The sequence below is a fragment of the Xiphophorus couchianus genome, chromosome 14 (assembly GCF_001444195.1).
Source record: "Xiphophorus couchianus chromosome 14, X_couchianus-1.0, whole genome shotgun sequence".
In the NCBI taxonomy this organism is placed as follows: Eukaryota; Metazoa; Chordata; class Actinopteri; order Cyprinodontiformes; family Poeciliidae; genus Xiphophorus; species Xiphophorus couchianus.
Genome location: NC_040241.1, coordinates 3582317 through 3589103, shown reverse-complemented (window position 1 = coordinate 3589103; position 6787 = coordinate 3582317).

Sequence of the window (6787 nt, the reverse complement as noted above, 5' to 3'; positions counted from 1 at the left end):
GTCTCCGGCAGTTTCAGTGAAATACAAAGGTTCCGCTAGAACTTCTCACTGATGTAGGAACTTCCATAGTGTGGCTGAAAAGGAAAATGCAACATTCATTTTAATGTTGCATTAAACAGTCGTTTTAATGTAAATATCCAAATTTAAAAAAGAAAGAAAGAAAAAGACTTAATTGTAACCAATGAATAGAATTATAATTAGCTTATTATAATATAGCCTGGCTTATTTTATGGGGCAGAGTAAACAAGTTTTTACTTTAATATAAATACATAAACAAACCTTTATGTAACCTTTCAAATAATATAACCATGTTTATTCATTCGTAAATAAATAAAAAGGCTGTAAACATTAGCTCATATGTTGCAGAAATCTAAGAATCTAATGTTTCCAATCTCTGAAGTCTATTTGTTTTTAATGCATAATCAATCTACTCAAGTAAGAATAGCAATAATAACATAATTCAAATAAAAGAAAAGAGCACAGTGCAGTAAAACTACTCTTTTCCCCCAAACAGTTACTCAATAGATGTAACCAGTACTACCTACTTTTGAACCTAGATATATTGGCATTAGCTGGTCATCATTTTGCTGACATTACCTGCATCCAACAGCAATACTCGACTCATTCTGTCAGCTTGGGGATGAGGAGAGGACATGCAAAGTTCTTTGCCTTTTGCTGGTTTGCTGCCATGATTCTAACACACACACACACCTGCAGCTCTGCACAGTATGAGCAGCAGTATGTCTCTGTCAACAGCATATACAGTATGTTGTCATGAATTGTCATAAAACAGCTGAAACACTGACTTCTTTTAAATCTCAACTAAAAACCCACCTGTTTAGAATTGTATTTGAAATGTAATCAATTACAAATTTATTGATGGAACCTATGTTGCATTGTGTTTCTGTGTTTGTAATGATGTAAAGCACTTTGAAATGCCTTGCTGCTGAAATGTGCAATATAAATAAAATATGATTGATTGATTGATTGATGAATCAATATTTATTCCTCGGTTTTGATTCAATATAAAATCAACACAAACGTACATGTAGATCCAAAGTTAGATGATGGTTGATTCAACATTGATATATATTCCCTTTTTTAAACTCTGTTGTCTTTTCTCTTTATTTAATTTCTGTGAACTCGTCATATGACTGGAGTTGACCAATAATTAAAGCAGAAGACCTGCTCCACCTGCTGATCTACTGGTTGCAACAGATTGTGGAAAAAGTGAGGACATGATGATGATTTGATCAGAAAGTCTCTTTCAATAATCTATTATTTAGTCAGAGATTAAGGAATGTGTGTATTATTATGTCATAATTTTCCAGCATCACTGAGACAAGACAACAACACTGGGCCAATCAGGAGAGAGAAGAAAGAAATGATGGAGGATGCTTCATAAAATTAAGAAAATTATGGGTAACTCTGACCATTTTCTTCATGAGACCATCTTGAAAGAACATAGTATAATCAGTCAGAGGCTTCTTCAAAATGCTGCAATACAGACCGCTACAAAAGATCTCTCCTGTCAATAGCAATCAGCCATCTACAATAACTCTTTGAAGAATCTGAATTGATGAGCTACACTTAATTTTCCTTTTGGATCAATAAAGTATTTTTGAATTGAATTTTGAATTTGAATTTTTCTTCCAATCTAGGCTTCACGGCAGAGAAAAGTTTCCCATGTCCGAAACTGACATAGTTAAGAATGAAAGCAGAAATATAATGTCGCACCAGTAGTAAGTCTTATAAATGTCTTTGTGAACTTAGACTGGTTGGCCAGTAGGTGGCAGCATACGGAGTGATAAACAAGACAACGCGATACTTGTATTATCTGTATTATTTGCGCTCCAATTTCTCTGACGCACCAGTGCGTGCATTCGTCAATGAAAGTCATGGAAACGACGTTAGCGTTGTCAACACTATAAAAGACGCTGACCTTCTGAATTCTTCCCCCTTTGCGACGGGACTTTTGAGAGAGACGCCTGAAGGAGCCTTTAAAGCCTCGGACGGTTTGAGCTTGTCGAGAAGTCTGCTGTGCAAAACTTGCTAAAGAAGCACTTGCTGAAATACGCACTTGCTGAAGAAGCCCGTGGATAACAAACCTGCGAAAGACGGTTCCTGGCCAGGAGAAGCACCAGCAGGGTGAACATCTGGAAGGTTAAAATCATTCTTCTACTATTTTTAATAAACGAAAGCAAGTTATTACAAAGATATTAGTGACTTGTTTAGTTTATTTTGTGTTTGTGTGTGTGTGTTTTAAAGAAATACTGACTGCTGTAGAAAAAATAGACGAGTAGCATTCGTTGCTAGCATAGATCGTTCTTAACTAATGAGCCTTTTTCTTAGCTGAATTTCGCTGGAAATGTCAATAATGTTAAACTGTGATGTAGTGATTTAAGAAATATATGTATTTTACTGAATTATAGTCAAATTAGTTAAATTAACGTCAAATTCCTGAAAAATTAGCTTGTTTTTTGACCGTTATTTTTTGAAAAATGCGTGATAAACACTCCATTGTTTCCATGGATACGCAAAATGAAATGCCTTTAATATTATTTTTAAAAGACATTAAAAAATAGTATTTACCCTTATAATAGCCAATAATTTAATTGTTTAGTTTCTTTATTTTTTCAAGATAGGGACATGTTGGTGTGTTTGTTTCTTTATCTAAGAGTTTCAGGTTTGATGACTTTGGTGTCCAATTCTATAAAATTTTGATGACTTCTTTGAAATATATAGCTTTAATAGGTCTCTTTTGCATTTGTGGGGTGAAACAAATTTGTGAATTAATTTAAATTGTTTTGTGACTTATGTGTTAGCCTGTTGACATTTATGGATAAATGCCTGGTATATTAACACTAGTGTTTGAGAAAAATTGTTATGCTGGTTTGAAAAAACAGTCAGATTATTGACCTTCACTTTTTTTTTTTTTTTTTTTGAAAAATGCCTCTACAAATATACTTGGTTTCCATGGTAATCACATCAGACTAGCGGTTTGTTAGGACACTCGAGGACGCTTTACATAAAATTTCCATTCATGTATTTGTTCACACACTGATGATAATAAGCTAATGGATTATAGCCACAGATGTTGTATCGTGCCAGCAATAAACTCCAGCTACAGGTGAGAGAAGTGTCTTGCTCAAGGACACAACGACAGAGGCGGGCCATTGCAGGGCAAACTCCTACCACTGTCGCCCCAGTAATAAGCATTGTAAGTGTGTGTGTACGTTAATGATAGACCATTAATAGGCAATGACTCGTGTATAGTCGTAGTGATCATCAATCAAAACTGATTTTCACAAACAAAATAATGATTTGTTTGTGAAAATCAGCTTTGATGACTTTGGTGTCCAGTTCTTGGTAAACTGGATGGTTCTTTGTCCATTTTATCTTTTTTTTTTGATAAATGCCTAGACAAACATATTTAGTTTCCATGGATACATTGGTGACATTATTTAAAATGACTTCAATAAAGAAATTAAGAAACACTTTGCAAACATGTGCCTCCTCCTATTTAATGATAGACTTTAATATGTGTGATTAGTTTGAATTATAGTCAAATTAGTGAACTAATTAAATTAAAAGGAAAAAAAACATTATTTGAGTTGGTTAAAGTCAGCTTTGATGAATTCTGGCTCTTTGTTTAGGAAGGCATAATTTGCATTTTTGGGCTGCAACATATTTGTGAGTTAGTTGAATTTGTATTGTGATTCATGTGCTAGTTATTTGACATTTTGGAAAATGTCAGTAATGCTGTTTGTAGTTGTTTTGGTTTGAAAGAAGTTTTGGAACCAGCTTTTTGAAAAATGTGGTATGTGTAGTCTCCATGGATACATTGATTAAATAACAACATACAACTTTATTCTTATAAAAAAAATAATTAAAGAACAATCAATGTGTGCCTATTGATTTTACAAAGTAACTAAATTATTTAGTTTATTGTAATTACTCAAGACCAGAAAAACAGCCTTTTGTTCCTTTGCATTTTAGTGACATATCATTTTCAGAAGTTACTTGAATGTTAACAGTGAATGTTAAAATTCATTAGAAAAACAATCATCTCAGTTTCAGTTGGTCCAGTTGTGATTCATTTGTTAGTTAAAATCTTGGAGGATTGCGGGGGTTTGACACGGTTTATGTGGTTTAAAAAGTTAGTTCTGGTTTTAGAAAATCTGTTTTGTTTTATTCAGATCTTTGGAATAAGTGGTCAGTGCCTGGTCCAGGTTTCAAAAAATGCCTCAATTACACATTTGGTCTCCTTGGATACGTTGCTTGAAATAAAACCTTAATACTTGAATATTAGAAATGTTTTAGATATACATTTCTCCTGTATTATTTCTAAGTAGTTTAGTTTATATTTAAACTTATTAGTTTGCTTTTTCTAAGAAAGAGGAGTTTTCAATAATTAGTTGTTTACGAAATGCTGTGTTGGTCCTTTGCATGTTTGGAGCTGTAATATATTTTCACGCTGATTACATTTTCAGAAAGTGTCTGCAATATTAATAGTGGTGTGGTGATTGGAAAACTTTTTATTTTAGTTTGAGAGAATTACTTTTAGAGAATCCATTTTGTTGATGTATTTTGTCTCCATGGAGATGGTCATATTGAATGAAGCATTTGGAGCAATATAATTGTGTGAACATTCCTCTGAGTTTATTGCTGGGTTGTGTGCAGCCATGATCTTCAGGCTGATATAATTCATTTCATAACACTACCTTCAGCCATAACTGAGCCATTTGGAGGAATATTAACATGTGATAATAAGACTTTGAGGCATCATGCACACATAAGCACTTTGTATTGCCTTGTTGCTGAAAATGTGCTATATAAATAAAATGACCTTTTACCTATAAGGGATGCAGATTGTTATTTTAATTATTTTTTCTGGTTTATCAGATTATTATTATTATTGGAAACATATTTTTTAAAACTTTGATACTTTTAAAGTATTAAAGTTGTGTAAGCAGTGATTTAAGTATAATAGTAATGAATTGACCACGTATCTTATCCCTGGCTATTATTAAGAATGATAAAATGTACCTGTAGCATCAAAGATTTGTGAGGATGGGTTGTTATAGAAGGTAAAATGAGTAACTTGTTGCAGGGTTTTATTTTATTCACACTAATGGCACAATCTAAGATTACAAGTGTTTCATTAGCCTTTAAAAAGTCATAAACACAATGTATAGCTCTTTAATTTATGTTTCCAAATGTTTAAGAGTTTATGGCTAGGGATGAATTACCAATAAATCTAAATTTGATTTATTGTGTTTAATGATTGATTGGTACCAAGATGAAGCTGCAAGTTTGTTTGTCTGAGTGGTGATGGTCTATACGTGTTTGATCATTGAGTTGTAGTTTGTTCTGGTTTTTATGTAAAATGGTGTTTTTTTCAGTTTTTTTGTGTGACTAAAGATAAGCTTTATTTATTTGATAATTAATTAAATATATTCAAGAAAAACAAACACATTCACAAACCTGGGTTATTGTATTGTTGGGATTTCAGTGTTCCCTCTAAACATTGCTTTGGACTTTTGTGATTTTTTCAAGATACAGAATTATAGCTTTTTTTGCTTTGTCTTTTTTCTTCACAGCCCATACCATGGCGCTTCCAGCAGATGGATCCCCAATGTTGGAGGGACATCCTGATAATGGTAAGGAACAAGGTAAGTTGTGGTTAAATGAAGCCGACGCGGTTTCTGAAGACCATGGAGAGGAGTTGAGGTATAGTTCATCTCCGCAGTTTGTGGACTGTTCTACCAGCTCCTGTGATAGCAATATTACCAGCTCCAGTGGTAGCTCTACTACCAGCTCCAGTGGTAGCTCTACTACCAGCTCCAGTGGTAGCTCTACTACCAGCTCCAGTGGTAGCTCTACTACCAGCTCCAGTGGTAGCTCTACTACCAGCTCGAGCGAAGACGAGGTAGGTAATGGAGACCAGGACTTTAAATCCCGATTTCGGGTTGTCCAGGTCCTTGGACCAAACATTAAATTTCTGTGGGGAATAGGAGTACTTGAAGAGGCATTGAAACTTCTGAAATCGACGGTTGATCTGCTGGGCTCCGGTGACAGTAGTCTGGCCGATGTTGCGTCACAGCTGCCTGAGATTCTTCCCCCAAATTTCAGATACATACAAGACATTGGGGTGGCTCGGAAGCCCAAAGAAGACATGGCTCCTTGTACTTCACAGGAAGAGCCCATTTTGCGTCCAGAGAAGTCCAGACCTATTGGTACCTTGCAACATCATCAGGTTGGTTTGGAAGAGGACATGGCTTCTTTGACTTCCAGCCGTGCCAGGAGAACAACGAAGAAGGTGGATGCTGCGAAGGAGGACAACCCACCATCAAAACCTAGTCATCAGGTAGGTTTGAAAGAGGACGCGGCTCATGTGACATCTGTGACCAGGGACAGTGTTGCTGAAGTGAAGCTCCCAGCCAAGAGGCCTAGGGACACTGTTGCTGAAGAGGAGCTTGCCGCCAAGAGGACCAAGTATAGTGTCCCGTCCGATGATGAAGATCCCATTGTGTTACCACCTGTCCTCAGTCTCTCACCTTGGAAGTCGTGTGAGGATCCTGGATTGCCATTCCCCATCCTCAGTCCCTCAACATTGATGCACTATGAAGATCCCATTCTGTCACCCTGCGTTTTCAGCCCTTCACCATCAACACACTATGATCAAGAGGAGCTGGCCGCCAAGAAGACCAAGTATAGTGTCCCGTCCTTTCCCTATGATGAAGATCCCATTGTGTTACCACCTGTCCTCAGTCTCTCACCTTGG